A 19219-nucleotide genomic window follows, 5' to 3' on the forward strand; every position below is an offset into this window, starting at 1 on the left:
TTCTTGAGGTGAGAGACTGATTAGAAGATTTTCTTTGCCCTCTCTGTTGATTATCTGAAAGAAGTACTCATTTACTTGGTCAAGTAGTTCAACACTCAACTTCCCACAATATGTAAATCTAGTGTTTTATATACAGTTCCCTCTGTCTGAAAGATGCTGTCTCACTTGTTAATCCAAATTAACACTTAACTGGACATAACCCTGAATGAATGAAATATGCAGTCATCTGATCTACACACCACATACCTGGTTTCTCTACTGAAAATCATTCAGTTGGACATGAACTCGTAAATGGACATAAAACTAAGCAGAAAAGCCTGACGTAAGAATATGGCACCACAGATTAATGACTGCATGCTTAAGTTTGAAAGATTAATCATCATGGATTAATCTTGGGCACAACTTTTTTTTGTACATGAACAAAAAAAAAGTGGCATTTCTCTTTGGCTCCTGATATAGGATAATGTTTTATTTATGCAGGTGCAAAAAGGTATGATATATATGCTGACTTACATAAATGCAAGTCTTTAACTTGGAAATCATACAGAAATGTCCCTGTTTTTTTTAAAAGAAGCCTGCAAGGTCTGGTCATGAAGGTCAACATATGGAATTGATTTAAAACATTATTCAAATGAGACAGCAGTGCCACTCATTTCTTACTTTCTCCCAGTTACATAGTAGAGGATTACCAGCACATTGCATCAGATGTTTTTGAGTTCAGTCACCACTAAAACAGAAACTATCACAGAAGACCACACTCTTCAGTTGCAAAAACCTGGTGCCCTTTAGACATATTACAACTCCCAAAATTACCAGTTGAAAGGTATCAAGTATGTGGAAACTACAGTTAAGATTAGTCAATGAACGTTGCCATCCTTTTTCTACATAGATGGTAACTTTTGCTTTTCTATAAAATTTCTTTAACTGCATTATTCTTGAAATATAATAGAATACAGTAATGTAACATTTTTTAAAATGTCTTAAAACTTTAGCCTACAAATTACTTCTGAAGAGCGGTTAGGGTGCTTTGTCCTAATTTGAAGCTTCCAGGTTAAATATTAATAATGTTATTCACAATGTAGATTGAGAACACTCAACTTTCAAAATACAGACAGACACTACTCCATATATAAACTTTTTACTTTTGCCAACACAAACAAATCTGTCTGCAACTCAAACCTAGAATGTCTGAAAGTTAGCAACACAATGCATATATACCTTTATTTGGACTTGAAAACAAAATGGACTTACCAACAGCTTCTGGGAACATGACCTGTTCATAAATAGAGCACTGCCAGTACCTTATTCACCTTTTCACTTTTAGGAAGCAAAATCTTTCCAATGTAACAGCCCACTCAAAGCATTTTTTCAAATGCTCAAATTGTGTAAAGAAATGTGTTCTTGTACATAGTTACCTTATACTTCTAGTACCTGCTAATTCTCAGGTTTCCTCACTAACAGAAATGTTTGAGGGGGTATTCTGTCCATATCTTGCTCACAAATTGTAGCTATTAATTGTCAAGAATTCAAGCTAGTAAGCGTAGATAGTAGATAGTATTGATCATCTCTGTTTCCTACTACTGGAAATTGCAAAGCAGAAAGGTTCAGACATCTTGTCCTTATTTTTCCACCACAATCACACACATCTTTATATGTGGACTTATACTAAGGAGACCTGAAGTTACTCCAAGTGTTACATTTGAGAGCCAAAATGGACCTTCTCCAGTCCCACTTCTGATCATAAATTACTGTGTAACTGCATTCATTGTTGGTATAATAATTAAAGTCAACAAGCCTTTTCCAGAGATGAATTTCATACTTAAATATAGCCATATTATAAATACAGATCCAATAATATAGAGTCCAAATGTAATTATGGGAATGTGTAATACAATAGCTTCATTTTCTATTGAGAGAAACATGAAGTAGTTTTACCTAACTAAACAGTGCCTCTTAGGCTATTTAGGAAAGAAAAAATAGTCTTTGACAGTTGAAAAACTGTAAAAAATAATGTGATTTTAAAAACTGAGGTTTTTCTTAATTTAAGACACCAAGGAGATAGTCATTTACAAAAATGTCTATAGCACTGAAAAAAATATTAAATGGAAAAAGATCTGTTGATTTATCAGTTACTTTAAATTACTATATTAAAAAATAAGGTAAAGGAGATCTAAATATAATGCATAAATGTTATATGATCACAGTGTAATCCCTTTCTAGTTTTAGAAATTTTAATCAGTTCAGTATGATTGACTGATTGATTATGTGTCACCAAGTCAGGGTTGATTCTTAGTGACCAAATAGACAGATATTCTTCATGGGATCTTTCTAGTCTTTCAAGTCTTCCAACAGTGCACAAATAGCTGCTAAATTCATCCATCTTGTTGCTGGTCAATCCTTGTGTTTCCTTCCATTTTCCCCAGCATCAGAAGTAAGAGAAGAGAACTAAGCCTTCACATAATATGTCCAAAATAGGATAATTTGAGCCTGGTCATCAGTACCTTAAATAATAACTCTGTGTTGATTTGCTCAATAATTAAGTTGGCTTTTCTCTTCTTTAACTTAACTTGGAGCTTGCACATGAGTAGTTCATAATCTGCTCCACAACTAGTGTCTGCCTTTGATGCTAAAACTGAGCTCCTCCTTTTAGGAATAATACAATCATTTAATTTCTATACACTCCACCTGGTGATGTCCATGTATAGAGTTGTAATTTTGATTGTTGGGGATAGTGTTAGCTATGAAGAATTCATTGGCACTGATAGAAATTGATAAGTTGCTCTTCTATTTTATTTTGGTTTCACAAGTCATACAATACAACTACATTTTGTTGCATGTTTCCAAGTTTGGCATTTCTATTACCAATCACAAGCAGTTTTTAACAGTGTTTCTTACATTCTATGTTCCCTTTGTAATTCTGTCTTTGCAACTTCAGATTTTATTTTCCTGTATGGCAACATTGCCAACTAGACATCCCAAATGCTTTAATGTAGCCAAGTCATAAAACCATGAGTACTTTGAAAAACCTTCAGCTGTTCCTTAGTAGCATGTTGAGTGCTGAATCATCTGGAAATATATTACCAATCATTTTATATTTTTGTCCATGTGGTATTCTTGTTTTACCAGTGCCTTTTTTGTGTAGTATGAATAAATGCCTTTGCCATTGTCATTAAAGTGATCATTTGTCTCTGGCATCTTCATATATTGCTGCTGCCCAATATAGATAGCTGCTTTAGTTGATCAGCTGTGATTATTTTTAAATTTTGGGTAACCCTGCTAGAAGTATATATTCATGGCTTATATTCCCCCCAAAATTTGGCTGATCCCTTCTAAGAACTACCTTTCATCATGATGAGGCAGTGCAACAGAAGTTTAGGTGGGAAAGCCATTGTTATAGAAACACTTTTTAAAATTTTCATTCATTCATCTCATGCTTATTAAAGCACAGTTTAAGAAAATATTACTCAGCCATTGAAATTAATAAAAATGCAGAAAGAAAGCCATTGTTCATTCCAACAAAAATTCAGGTGATTGCTTGGAGTGTAATTTGAAATATCAACAATACAATTTGAGAAAAGTTTATTTAGAAACAGGTAATTTAGAATGACCTTTATGAACAAGAACACTTCATATAATTAAAAAACAACAACCTTACAATGTTATATACATTTTATTTTTTGTTTGTTCTCATGCAGATTCAGTTATATCCTGTTTAATTTGACTGGCTATAATCAACCCAAGCTAGATTGTTAAGAAGCAGAGTTGTGATGAAATAGCTAGAAAGTGGATTATTCTCATGCCTGAGGGACGCAAAACCTTTCACAGCAGAAGCCACAGGAAGTGATTTGAAACAAGCCACAAACATGTGCCCTTGGCTGATGAAATGTCTCCATCATCCTAAGGGATGATGGGGATATTTCATTATTTGTGGAATGCAAGAAATGTTAGATTGCTTTAGCTATAAGTCTTCTTAGCATCTAAGAATACCATTGCTTTTTCAGTGAATGGAAAAATGAGTGTTTTGTGGACTGGTCATTGACCACAATAAAGATTTTCTTCTGTTCAGCATAGCAAAGATAAAGGGCTGGTTTTAAAAAAAAATATAATAGAAGCAACAGGAATCAAAGCAGTAGTATTACGACATATCAGTAGAAAATCATTTCTGCCTAGAGCACCCTACTTTTTTCCCCTCAGAGATGCTGATAGGCTACATTTTGTACAACCTGAGAACAACTCCCAGAATCTAACCCAGGATCTTTAACTGGATGTGCAGCAATTACATTATTTGCTCTGGGTAGTATTATTTTGTCCCCAAAGGTAGCCAACCTAGAGTTAGGCCAACAGTCTAACTCAATTCAATTTCCATTGAATTGCTGTTTTATTCTCAAACAGGTTTGCATGCATAATTGGGTGTACTGTACATATTCTATACACAAATGAAATGAAAGGGATGAGTGAATTAAAATCAATGTGTTAAAAACAGCATACTATTTCCCATTTTACCAGATGAATTTAAAGTCAGTTGGAAAGAAGACTAATATAGAGAGATTTTTCTCATGAAACAGAATCCATGACATATCACAAAGTAGAAAAACAAATTCAAATCTTGTTGGCAAAAATATGAGCCCATTATAATAATTTGCTTTGTACTTTATCCCATAACTGGGATAAAGTGTTATCAGCTTCAAGTTCCTGGGGATCCATCTCTCTAATCTTGGCAGATTAACACCACTAGTCTGATTAAGAAAGCTCACCAGCACCTGTTCTTCCTGAGATTACTGAGGAAGAATCACCTCTCCTCAGCTATTCTGACTAATTTCAACCGCTGCACAGTCGAGAGCTTCTTAACTAGCTGTATCTCAGTTTGGTATGGAAATTGCACTATAAAAGAAAAAAAGGCATTACAGAGGGTGGTGGAAACCGCCCAACACATTTTAGGGATTCCACTTTCTGCCATTGTGGACATTCAGAGGAAACGATGTCTGCGTAAAGCCCACAGCATCGTTAAGAACCTCTTCCATCCAGCCCACAAACTGTTTACTCTTCTTCCATCTGGGAGGAGGTTCAGGTGCCTGCAGTCTAAGACCAGCAGGCTAGGGAACAGCTTTTACCACACAGCGGTTTCCTTGCTGAACTCCTCAGTTCATTTGTCCACACACATATGCTGATGCTTCCCTTGATAATATATGATGTATTTTGTATAATTCTCTGTGCATTTGTACTTCTATTCAATGTGTCCATAAACATTTTGTACAGTTGTATATGTTCATATATGTGCAGTCACACTTATCCTTGTATGCTCGTGTACATACATTTTATTGTGTTTTTCATTGACATATTCATAGATGCCTTGCATATTTGCATACATATATTTATATTTTACTGTTGTTTTACACTTCTGGTTGGATGCTAACTGCATTTTGTTGCCTGTATCCATGGCAATGACAATAAAGTTAAATCTAATCTAATCTAATCTAATCTAATAACTAATAAAAACCTAGGGAGAGGATGATATTCAGAATTAGGGCTAATTCCTACCTTATGAAGCTGAAGGTCTAGCTTTCACTATACATTATTTTATTTTGCATGCTTTTCAACATAATGGTTTCAAAATAACAGAATGATAGAGTTGGAAGGAACTTTGGAGGTTTTCAAATCCAACCCCTTGCTCAAGCAGAAACTCTACACCATTTCAGAAAATGGCTGTCCAGTGTCTTCTTAAAAGCCTCCAGTCAGGGGTGGGTTTCTACCGGTTCTGTCCACCTCTGTAGAACCGGTAGCTCTGAAGAGCAGCAGACATAGAACCGGTTCTATGGCTGCTGATGTTTTTGCCAAGCCACCCACCTGGGCTCTTACCTGATCTTTATTTCCTGATTTTTCAACTTCAGCTGCTGAATGAGGCACAGCTGCAGTTAAAAAAAAACAAAAAAGAGGGCTGTTTCAAAGGCTGCTTCTCAGCACACAGCGTGCTAATGACGATTAACAGGTGTGCAGATCACAGTGGGCAGGGAAGCTCGTAAATCCCGAACCGGTAGTTAACCCTGTCGTATCCCACCCCTGCCTCCAGTAATGGAGCACCTACAGATTCTGGACCTCAGTTCCTGATTTTATTATGACCTCCAACTGTTGTATGCTTGAGTTGCTCTCTTCTGAAGATAAACAGAACAAGAAAGTGGTTGCAGCCATACCTTCCCATAGTTGCTACGAATGTTGAAAGATTTTCAATGACATCAACTCCATGTACTCAATGATCCCATTCAGTGAAGTGATTTCTGAAATCCTGAAGGATATTCCAATTGCCATGCACAGACCTCATTTATCAGGTGAAATGAGGGAAAGGAATCAAGTCACTGAGTGCTGGCACTGCATTCACAAGTTGCTGAACCATTTTATACTTGTTACAGAGCCAAATTACTTCAAGCTATCTTTCTGCACAATCACATTTTATTCACTGTTTGTATGTAACTCATTGAGAAATAACAGTAACTCTGACTAAATTTGATCATAGCCGGCACAATGCTGTTGGCCTAACTCTAGGTTGGCTACCTTTGGGGACAAAATAATATTGGCCAGGACAATTAATGGAACTGCTGCACATCCAGTTAAAGATCATGGTTAAGTTCTGGGAGTTGCTCTCAGAATGTACAACATATTGTATCTCTCAAGTTATAAAGCACTCAAACGTGTCAGCTCACCCTCTAGTACATTTTGAGTGCTACTGTACAGTACCTGGCCACACTGTATGTTGTATTAGATTGGAATCTGTAAGCAACAAGATGGTGTAAAATTGTCCTATTTATGCAGTAATGATGAACTTATGATAATACAAATATCTTTATAGTGCAGGCATTGGAGAAGAACATGCTTTGTTGTTCCTTTGTGTCCAGAGTCACAGAGACCTTGTCTGTCCAAGTAAATAATCTTCCTGTATTGGCCTTCACAGATAGTGATAGATGGCATGATATTGTGACAGAGAAAAAGCCCTTCTGTGTTTAGGTACTTCAAGTTTAATTAAGTATGCTGTAGGGAAGGCAAAGTACCTGCTGGATTCATCAGCAATAAAAGAATGAGGCCCTGGCTATATCCAATTGGCCCTCTCTGTCTGCTACATGCTGTTTAATTTAGAGTGCTTTGGCATGATCATATCCCATGCTGAGTAGAAGACTTGGAGAGAAACCGAAGGATGATATTTTAGTTGCCACTGCCTGTTTCCATATGGATTGAAAATCAACACTCATAGTTAATGGGGCAAGACCAAGGGGAAAAAAATTCAGACCGAGCCAATAGTTGAGTACGGCCACCCATACCCTAGCCTCCACTTTCATGAATCCTGACTCTAGTTGCAGGATTGCATTTGAAGCACAATTACGGACTTGGAGAGCTTGTCTTGAAAATTTCGATTTTATACATTTGAATGATGCAAAGTTGGGAAAGGGACCCAACTGGGAAGCCTTCCTTCAGTCCCTGAAGGGGGAAATTGTCAGAAAGACATGTCTGATGTTTCCTGGAAAAACCAAGCTTGATAGTCTGTCTCTCAACAAATAATGGAATCCCATCACAATTATCCTGTGCTTCTTTGAAAAATCTGCAATTTGCCTTTGAGAGGTATCATCCAACTCTTCTCCTAGATTGGTCAGGCCATAGTAGATATCAACAACAATATTTCTGTTATTCTTTCCTCCACTTAAGTTAATCCTTGTGTTCTTTAGAGCATTGCCAAATTCATTCATCTGGATTTCAGAGCAGAGACGGATGCTTTTAATGTACAGTGAGACTCCTCATTACTCTATTTCTGGAAGGAACTTGCAACACCATTTGAAATCCTGCAAAACCCCATATTCCATCAAACTGCTTGGTGCCTTGGAACCTGTCTGCAGCAATTCAAAAGCACTTGATTTAATTCAACATTTTGAATGGCCACAAGATGATAAATTCAAAGATTCAGTTCAAAGGATGATATGGTTTATTCTCCTTCAAAGCAGATCACCACCTAAATGCTTCACACTGTCTTAGTGGTAATGCTGAATAACACACTTTATTTTCAAACTACATATCTAAAGAGTTTTCTTATGGTGCTTTTCATCAAGATGCAGGGCATACAAGGGAAACAAAATGAATGCATTTTGTAAATGACAGTCAATTAGGGATGGGAATCAAAAGTGGACTAGAGAATGATATTGCTGATTACTTATTTCTTTATTTATGCTTCTCAACAGCCTCAGAAAACATGGTTCAGTAGAAGGATGCTACAGTTTTAGACTGCCTGTAAAACTCATTGATAACTTAGGGGCCAACTGAGAGCCAATAGTTTCATTAGGATTTGAAGGCAACAGCTTTAAACAAGAGTGAAATGCCAGAGGACTGTATTGAATAAAAATTACATTGTAAGAGAAAGATAAACCTCCATTCCAGAAACCCCAAGAGTGACAGTAGATGAACCTTCCAGTTGTATAACATCCTCCCAAGACTTTGGATCTATGCTAAAGTTCAAACTATCTGGGGGCTTTGGGCCTTTTTGGGGGGACTTTCCTGAGGTCCAGCTGAATTAGTGATATCAAGTAATATCCATAGCATTTCAGGATTGGCTGATATGATGTCAAAGGCAGCTCAGTTTCACATTGTTTTTGAAGAAATGAAAATGATGGTGGCGTAAAGGTACTCAGTCAACTAATTATTGGTGGGACTGAGCAGGAAAATAATAGGTATCAGAGTTTTGAAAACTTGAGTATTTTATTGAAAGTGCTCAATAAAGGTTGGGAAAAGAAAGCCAAGACCTATTTTAGGACAGCAAGTTACTGAAACATAGCAGATCAAGTTTCCTGTATACAGTTTATCAGCTTGAATACCATTTCATGGAAGAAAGGCTAAATATCTAGAGTAGGGGTGTCAAACTCAAGGCTTGTGGGCTGGATACGGCCCATGGAGTACTTAGATCTGGAAACCCTGGAAACAGCAAAGGACTGGCCCACGGTGCCTCTGCCAGCGAAAATGGAGCTCCGTTTTCACTGGCAGAGCACTTGGGCAACCACAGGCAGCCCCAACATAAGTGATGTCAAACTGGTCACGTCCATCCTGGCCACCCCCCACCCCATCCTGAGATCAAACACAACCCTGATGTGGCCCTCAATGAAATCAGGTTTGACGCTCCTGATCTAGACTATAGAATGTTGCCATATAGATTGAACTGTACTCTGACCTAGAAGAATTTGCTTATAAGTAAGAACATTTAAAATTCTGTAACTGGAAATAATACAAAAATGAAAGAGTTTTTCCTCCTGTTAATTTTATTAGTACTGTGCCTTCTTTCTAGAAGCTAGGAGATATTCTATCTGCCTGAATTATAATAAGTTGCTCACTTTATATGGAGATAGATACATTTGCAATCTCTGCAAGCATTCACAAAATGAGCTTTATGCAGCACTTCTCGATACGCAGGTGACAACCTTGGCCCTTGTTACTGTAACTATGAAGTGTGACCACTGTTTAGTATAGCCCACAAGACCCAGCTTATATTTGAGTTCAAGAATTGTGACCATTTTTATATTTGGAAGAATGTTCAAAAGAACATTTTTGGATTGATGTAATACAATGATGGGGGTTTAATTCTATATACAGAAATCTATTAGTTTGATGTAAACAAGCAGCAATACTAATAATATTCCAGCTACTGAGGACTGCTAGGATTAGGTTGTTTGAAGGAAGGAGCTAATCACAAGGAACTTCCACCTGTCCTAAAAAAAATGAATAAGTTTCCATTCTGCAATTCACTCATGTCAAATGTGTTTGGATGTAGTTCTTACACAGCTTTGGCAAGAATACTTGATGGACTGCCTTCATCCTTACATACTAATCATTAAAATGTGATGGGGCTGCCCTGCATATCTTTTAAGAATTGCCTATATAGTTCCTGAGAGAGTCTGTTCTTAATGCCAGCATCCCAATAGTGAAAATTTCTCATTTGCTCTCACAGACTTTGGCTGCTATGTCTCCTGTCTTGTCATTTAATTTGGAGATGCCATAATGTTATGGTTAAAGATGCTGTTATTGAATGCCTTTAATTGTGTTTTATACCCTGCTCCAAGAGTCTTACAGATAAAAGGAAAAGCAGACAGTGTTACATATTAATAAAACAAATCCTATAGAAAAATGGGAAACAAGGAACCAAGGCTCTTTTCCAGACAAACATAGGCTGTGTTCCTGGGCTGAGCAGATCCCCAGCCAAAGACAAGATGAGTGATGTGCAGAACTTTCTGTGTGGTCGCCTGTGATGGAATGATTATATTCCAGTGGGTACAGAGTATGTGCGGTGTTTTTGACTCCTTGGTACATTCAAAATATCTCATTTGCTATCTGTTTATTTAATCATTTGCTGCACAGCTTCTTCTGACATCACGTGAGATGATGCATAACACTCTGTCCTTCTCAATCAAAGAAGGGGTCAGCCTTTTCTTTTTAAACCTCATCTTTCCAGAATCATAACAGCCATTTTTTTTTTCTGCTGTCAGCTTGGGCACGAAGGCACGCTACATTTTCAAAGCCATGTTTATTTTGGGGCCTCGTATTAAAACGGAGAACAACTTCTGTCCTTAGTTACACTCATCCAACCACATGTACCTCAGTAGTGTTATATAGTTGCAACCAAGATTGGAATTTCAACCACAACGTTTGTTTTTTATTGGGATATGCATGAGATAACACTGTCTTTTCATTTCTTATAATCCCAAAGGGAAGTCTGGAAAATCAGATGCTGAATATTAAAAGGCTCTTTCTTCCCTTGTGAAATATTCCAACAATGTAAGATTCTAATGTGGTTTTTTTCAGACCCAGCAAGTTGACCCTTTGGCTGGCTTATATGGGCTGCCCACTGATGATTCCAAGTGTTGCTATTGATCTTGAGATCACCAGAAAGGGTGAGGATCTTCCTTCCCAGATATGGGGGGTATCCTTCCTAGATAACAGGTTTGAGAACTGTGTCTTCTTCAGGGATTTAACATGCTTCCAGTGCTCCTCCTCTGTACTAAAGTTCAGACACGATACATCTGTTAGGGCTAGCATCTTGGATGGAAACTACTGCCTAAACCAGTGGTCGCCAACCAGTGGGTTAGGGTTAGGGTTGCGCCATCCACATGGCTGGCAGGAACCCTCCCCGCCCACTCACTTCTTGCCTGGCAAACTTGCCTGCTAAGTTGCTATTTTTCCTTTTTCTGACCATCAGCTGTTCTGTTGGGAGCTGTTCTGCCAGGAGATTTAGATTATCTAGAAAGCAGGAAATTGTTGCATTTCTTGCTTTCTAGCTGATCTTTAGATCTTCGGCTCTGCTTTTAAGCAGAGCTGAACCTTCCTTAGGGCTGAAGCAGTGCAGACTCAACTAGCCAATGGCAGAAACACAGATCTCTAAATGAATCTGTGATTCTTGAGCAACTTAATCTGCCTGCCTGCTTTGCCTGATTTTGGGTAAAAGTTGCTGTTTTTAAAAAATAAAAAATTCAATACTTACATACATGGTATGTTATGAGCTAATTTTGTGAGTTTGCTTGCTAGCAAATTTTATGGGTTTGCTTGCAAGCAAAATTTATGTGACATGCTCAGGTAGCCAATGGCAGAAAGATAGGTCTCTGAATGAATCTGTGATTCTGTGAGCAACTCAATCTGCCTGTCTGCTCTGCCTGATTTTGGGTAAAAGTTGCTCATTTTTTATAAAAAAATCAATATTTATATACATATTTGTAATATTTACATACAAGCCATGCCCAGCCAGTCACATGACCACCAAGCCACACCCACAAATTAGGCCATGCCCACAGAACCGGTTGTTAAGAAATTTGAATCCCACCCCTGCCTCTCTCTCTCTCTCTCTCTCTCTCTCTCTCTCTGTGTGTGTGTGTGTGTGTGTGAGAGAGAGAGAGAGAGAGAGGGAGGGAGGGAGGGAGGGAGGGAAGAGAGAAGTTAGATCAGATCATTCTCTCTCTCTCTCTCTCTCTCTCTCTCTCTCTCTCTCTCTCCCACCAACGTCAGCAAGCTACCATCAGTCAAAATTCATATTAGTGGTCCCCAGGATTTAAAATTATGAGTATGGTGATCCCTGAGGTCCAAAAGGTTGGAGACCCCTGGCCTAAACCAAACAAGAAGGAATATTTAGACATCTTATCAGTCTTTCTCCTTGATGTTGCTTTCATTTCATGGAAAACTATCAAGAGAAAAAAGAATATAAATTGTTCCAAAGAAGAAAAATGGAAGTGTTGATATTTTAGATTCTAAGTCCTTCCTTAGAAGGTGACATTATTTGACAATAAAGCATGCAATTAATGTATATCTTTATATCACCCTGTCTATTCTGCCCTTATTCTTTCTTAGCCTGTATCTCTCTTAGTCTTTATCTCTATTTTATATCTTTTAATGTATACTATCTAACATACATTGCATTGCACATATCAATCCATACCACAGTTGTTTAAATGTTAAACTTTTCTGGCACTTAAATAAACCTAAAAGCAAGCTAATCCAAAGAGATCTCAGACTGATCTGCTGGGGATATCCTTTATGTTCATGATGTGATCACAGGAACAGCTATCTTCTTTTAATCTAGCCATCATTTCACCATCTCATTTGTGCAACTAATTGACATGATCTTAACTCCCATCCTAATGTACTTCAAATGCCTTTAGACTGAACTATGGAATGATATGAATTAAAGCGATATGAACAATGAGTTTCCAGAGTCTAGATCTGCATTCCTTCTGCCTGTTATTCATTTCCATCTTGCCTACCACCCAGAGAAAATAATACAGCGCAAACATAGATTAATCTATTAATTAATAGATTAATAGATTTATTGTGAAATAATTTTAAAAACATTGCAGTTCTATACAGAATAGTCTGTGCCCTTACAATGTTATACAACTAAAGCTTCCAGCATCCCTAAAACAACACTTGGTAAAGGATGCTAGGAATTGAACAATAGTTGAATAGTCCTAATTTACTTACCTGCCAGCCAGTTTGATCTTGTGGTTAAAACACCAGGCTAGAAACTGGGAGGTCTAGTGCAGTGGTTCCCAAACTTTTTCAGTCCACCGCCCCCTTGGTGCTACAAACTCATCCTCAGTGCCCCCCACCCAGGGGTGGGATTCAAATTTCTGTGGGCATGGCCTAGTTTGAGGGTGTGGCTTGATGGTCATGTGACTGGGTGGGTGTGGCTTGCTGGTCACGTGACTGGCTGGCGTGGCTTGCTGGCTGGGCATGGCTTGCTGGTCACATGACGGGGTAGGTGTGATTTGGTGGTCATGTGACTGGGTGGGCATGGCCAGGTGACTGGCAAACCAAATACAAGTGGTCCTCACTTAATGGCTAGTTGTTAGCAAGTGTTCTAATTTATGACTGACCTTCCCAGAGATACTTGACCCGTTTTTGGAGTTTTGACAGCCATGCACACACATACACACACACTCCCTTCTAACCCTGCTGGAGCAGGTCATTGCACTAGAATCAGCAAAGCATCTCTGATTAGATTCTAGCAGTGAATAAAATCTAATCAGAGATGCTTTGCCGATTCTTGTTGATTTGTTTTATTTGTAACTCTTTATTTTATGTTGCTGAATTGCATTGACATGTGTGTCCCTTCTTGTGCACAACCCAGAAGCTTTTGTGATTCTTTGCAGCAAAAATTACCGACCTCTGGCTTTGCTCTACTTGTCACACATGCCGACACTGCCGCGTTCTAGGTGCCGGCCCCACAGGTCCACCCCATTGAGCCAACTGCACTGGAGGGATCTGCCCAAGCAAGTCAAGTCAATGGGGTGAGCATGAGAGAGGGAAAGAGATTAAAAGAAAAGAGAGAGAGAGAGAGAAAGAGAAGGAAGAAAAGAAAGAGAGAAGGGAAAGAAAGAAAAAGGGACAAAGAAAGAGGGGGGGTGGAAGGAAGAGACGGAAAGAAAAAGAAATAAATGAGGGAGGGGGGGAGGAGAAAGATAATGAGATATCTATTCTGGTCCAATCACCTGCTCCAGCAGGGTTAGAAGGGTGTGTGTGTGTGTGTGTGTGTTCTCCTTGTAATTTACCAGTACATTTTGGTTTAGCCTTCTACAGAATTGGCATTGTAATACATTGGGGAAAAGTAATTTTTAGAATGGAGATCTGGTCCAATGGATCCTGTTTAAAGCCTCAACAAAATGTGAGAGCTTCCTGATAGTCTTGACCATGTTTTGTCCACAAAACCTTTAATTATAGAAGCCAAAGATGTTTCAATGTGCTGGCAAAGATGTTTCAATGTGGAAAAGGGCCTCAGTCTAAAATAGGCCTCATTTCAATCTGATGCATCTGCTCTCTCTCTCTCTCTCCCCCTCCCTCCCTCCCAGACTGGCTTTGCTCTACTTTTCCAATGTGCCTGCGGGGCTGGCACTTCGAACATGGATAGATGGATGGATAGAGAGAGACAGACAGACAAACAGACAGAGACAGGTTGGTAGGTAGGTAGATAGATTGGTAGATAGATAGGTAGATAGGCAGGCAGAACTTTTGGATGAATGTATGGATAGGTAAGTAGGTAAGTAGATTGGTAGATAAGTAGGTAGGTAGGTAGATCTATATTGGTGGGTAGATAGGTAGGTAGGTAGGTAGGTAGGTAGGTAGGTAGGTAGGTAGACAGAAAGACAGGTAGGCAGGCAGGCAGGTTGGTAGGTAGGCAGGAAGGCAGGCAGGCAGGCAGACATTTTGGATGGATGGATGGATGGATGGATGGATGGATGGATGGATGGATGGATGGATAGATAGATAGATAGATAGATAGATAGATAGATAGATAGATAGGTAGGTAGGTAGGTAGGTAGGTAGGTAGGTAGGTAGGTAGGTAGGTAGGTAGGTAGGTAGGTAGACAGAAAGGCAGGTAGGCAGGCAGGCAGGTTGGTAGGTAGGCAGGAAGGCAGGCAGGCAGGCAGACATTTTGGATGGATGGATGGATGGATGGATGGATGGATGGATGGATGGATGGATGGATGGATGGATGGATAGATAGATAGATAGATAGATAGATAGATAGATAGATAGATAGATAGATAGATAGATAGATAGGTAGATAGGTAGACAGAAAGGCAGGCAGGCAGGCAGACAGACCTTTTGGATGGATGGATGGATGGATGGATGGATGGATGGATGGATGGATGGACGGACGGATGGACAGACAGAAAGAAAGAATGTGACAGCAGTGGCACTTTGAGAAAGTAGAGCAAAGCCAGAGTGGGAATTGAAGTCCACACAGGTTGCCAAGGTTGAGAAACATGGGCTGAATATATCAACCCAGCCATTCTGGTTTAGAGTTTAGCATGTTGTTTGATTCTGGCTTAGTCAATGAATAAACCATGGCTAAGATCTTCCTGTTCCTTAATGCAGCTGCCCCTTCTCCAGCCCCCTGCAGCTGCCCCTCTGCCCCTTCTCCAACCCCCTGCAGCTGCCCCTCTGCCCCTTCTCCAGCCCCCTTTGGCATCCAATTTTGCAATGCCAACCTCCCCGGGGCAGCAATACAGCCGACCTCACTCTCTTTGCTTCAACCCAAGGTCCACTTCCATTGGGCCAAGCAAGGGGAGGTACTCTGCACATGCTCAGAGACTCCCAACTTCAGTGAAACGTTCTGCCCATCTTTATGCTCCGCCCGGGAGGAGGAAGGTGTGAGGAAGCAGCCCAGACCAGGGGAGGGGGAGGGAACGATTGCTTGGAAACTAAGCAAGCAAGCAAGCAAGCAAGTGCAGGGCTCGGTCGGAAGAACCGGGCTGCAGAGAGAGGCTAGGTTCTAGGTCTGGGACGGCCACGTAGAGCCGAACCAAACCGAGCCACGCGCCTTGGAGAGCTGCAGCTGCACCCACCCGCTTCCTGCGCGCAAACCCGGCTGGCTGGAGAGGTGGAGGCCGGGTGGGTACTGCACGCTCCCTTGTTCTCCTTATTTATTATTTATTATTAATTATTTATTAAAAATTATTTATTTTTTATTTTATAACTTTCCGGCCAAATTTTGCGGGGTGGGGGGGGGGGAAGAAAGCTCGCCCGCCTCGCGCCTACCTCTCCTCCTGCAAATTATTTATTTTTATTAATTTTCCGGCCGAATTTTGCAGGGTGGGGGGAGGGGGAAGAAAGCTCGCTCGCCTCACGCCTACCTCTCCTCCTGCAAATGCAGCAGCGGTGGCAGCGGTGGCGGGGCAGAAGCAGCAGCGGCAGGGGCGGCGGCGGGGGCAGAAGCAGCAGCGGCGGCAGCGGCGACAGGGACAGAAGCAGCAGCAGTGGCGGCAGCAGCGGCAACAGCAGGAGGAGGTGGGGCGGGACTTTTGGGCTGCAGCTGCCTGCCTTTTCTGTTGCTCGCTTCGCCCCACCTTGCGCCTACCTCTCCTCCTGCAAATGCAGCAGCGGCAGCGGCGGGGGCAGAAGCAGCAGCGGCGGCGGCAGCAGGGGGGGCAGAAACAGCAGCAGCGGCAGCGGCGGCGGGGGCAGAAGCAGCAGCGGTGGTGGCGGCGGTGGCAACAGCAGGAGGTGGCGGGGCGGGACTTTTGGGCTGCGGCTGCCCGCCTTTTCTGTTGCTCGCCTCACCCTGCCTCGCGCCTGCCTCTCCTCCTCCTCCTCCTCGCTGGATCTTTCATGAAGGTTGGGGTGGGCGTTGGGCCGCATTACGAGGCGATCTGGACCGCATGCGGCCCGTGGGCCGCGGGTTGGACAAGCCTGGCGTAATTCAAGGTTTTCTAGGTCTAGAATTTCAAGTCTGGTGGCATAAGGTATTCTACAACGCGTAGAGGAGTGGAGAACTCTTCTTGTGAAATATTTCTGGACTTTCTCAATTGTGCTAATATCAGATACGTAATGTGGGTTCCAGACTGATGAGCTGTATTTGAGTATTGGTCTAGCAAATGTTTTGTATGCTCTAGTTAGTAGTGTGATATTACTAGAGAAAAAGCTACGTAGGATGCCTTTTTGGCTATGTAGTTACAGTGGGCTCTAGCACTTAGATCATTAGAGATGAGTACTCCAAGATCGTTGACAGAGTTTGGATCATCAACAAGGTCTTGACTTTTCAGCTTGTATTTTATTTTCTGATTTTTTTTGCCAATATGTAAGACCGAGCATTTATTTGTTGAGATTTGAAGTTGCCATTTGTTTGACCATTCTGATACATAGTCAAGATCTTTTTGAAGGGTAGCAATATTGTTGGTGTTGTTGAATAGCTTTACATCTTCAGCAAAGAGAACGCAGTTGCTCTTAATGTGATCACAGAGGTCATTTATGTACAGTATGAAGAGAGTTGGTCCTAGAACACTGCCTTGGGGGACACCACTGTTGACAGGTACAGAATTTGATAGGACACTCCCAATTTTGACCATTTGTTGTCTGTTTGACAGGAATGCTTCTATCCAGTTATGCAGTTGTCCAGAGATACCATAAGATTTTAGTTTTAGGAGTAGTTTGTTGTGTACCACTGAATTAAAGGCTTTACAGAAGTCTATGTAGATTGCATCTATTGCTTTGCCCTGATTGAGTTGTGTAGTGCATATGTTTTTGCAGTCTAAGAGTTGCAGATTACAGGATAGTTTTTTTCTGAAACCAAATTGTTTATTAGAGAGTAGGTTGTTTGGTTAATAATTGATTCCATGACTTTACAGGTGACGCAGCATAAAGAGATTGGTCTGTAATTTTCAGTTAGGCTGGGGTCTCCCTTTTTGAAGATGGGGATGACCGTGGCTTGTGACCATAGGTTAGGCAAGGAGCTGGTCCTGAAAGATTTTTCAAAGATTATGCTTAGAGGTTCTGCTATGGCAGTGGATAGTTTTTTTTAAGAAGTAGGCACATATTCCGTCCGGTCCAATAGATAGAGATGGTTTTAGATTGTGTAGTGCTTTTTCAACATTGTCTTCTGTAAAATCGATATGTGTTAGATCATTGTAGTTTTCTGTGGTTCGACTAGGAACTACTGGGCATGATCCATTGCTGTTTACAAATACTGAGCCAAAGAATGTGTTAAAGATGTTGGCTTTAATGGTGTCATTGTTGCAGTCTTTACCATTAGGTCCTGTCAGGGGTGGGATGTACCTTGAGTCTTTTAGTTTGTTGTTTACAAAATTGTAAAAAGCGCAGGTGGAATTGGTGTGTAGAAGGTTTTCCTTTTTTTTAATGTGATAATTGGTGCATTCAGTCTTTATCTGGTGGCATAAATTTTTGTATCGGCTTTTGAAGTTGGCAACGTGACCAGATTTGTTTTTCTAGGAAGGAGGCAAGAGCAAGCCAGTATCCAAAAAAACTTTGCCATTCCCCCCACCATACCAAATCTCCTTATCCCTTTATTTAGTAACTTTGCAGTATCTGAAACAGCTGAAATCCTCACCATGTCCCTAGACATAAAATGAGGTATTTGTTTGTTTTACCGAGACGCTAAACTTTTTAACTCCATTTGCATGGACTTCTTCAGAATGATGGCTTCCCTGTGCATGAATAGTATACAGGTGTGCAGTAGATGAATTGAACCTGCTGAACCATTTGCCAAGCAACACCCAAGCATTTCCAACACTTGTTTGCTTACTCTGATATTCAAAGTGGGAAAATCTGGCTCATTTCTCTCAAAATCAGATTTTTTAAAAAAAATGCACTCTGACCTTGGCTGCTTCTGAGAAGAGCAAATTGAAATTCCTGGTTCTTATCTCTCTATATAAAAGCAAAATACCATTCACGCATCATCACAAAATCTCTAGAACCTTAAAGCCTACAAACTTGAAATTTGGCACTTATGTTCCTCTTGGCTTCTAGGTGCTCACTAAGAAAGGGTTTTTTTAAACGACCATCAGAGCATTAATATTTTGTATATTATTATTAACATGCTCTGATTCTAAGGAGTTCTACTCCCCCTCCCTACCTGAAAAGAAATCTGTTCCAAATGCAAAACACAAGCAGAAGTGAGGAGTTTCAGTTTCAGTTTTACTTTCACAGCACCAAACAGCTTTAGTACAGAACAGTTGAGCTAAGCCACACCCAGACTCCTTGCTGTCTCCTTCTTGCTCACACTGCAAATACTGTTTCAGTTTCCAAACAGCTCAACTTTCTCACACACTGACAGGATGCTAGCCAGATGAATACCGATGGAAGCTGGTAGGCAGAGGCAGAATTTTTTCCCCTTATCTCCAAAAACTAAGCCCGACCACATACTTTTGTAGTGAAGCACGGGTATCGAGCTAGTAACACAATTTAGAAATGTAGAAAC

Source organism: Notechis scutatus, chromosome 1 (genome assembly GCF_049901735.1).
Source record: "Notechis scutatus isolate UNSWTSFEM ecotype Mainland chromosome 1, rNotScu1.2, whole genome shotgun sequence".
Classification (NCBI taxonomy): Eukaryota; Metazoa; Chordata; class Lepidosauria; order Squamata; family Elapidae; genus Notechis; species Notechis scutatus.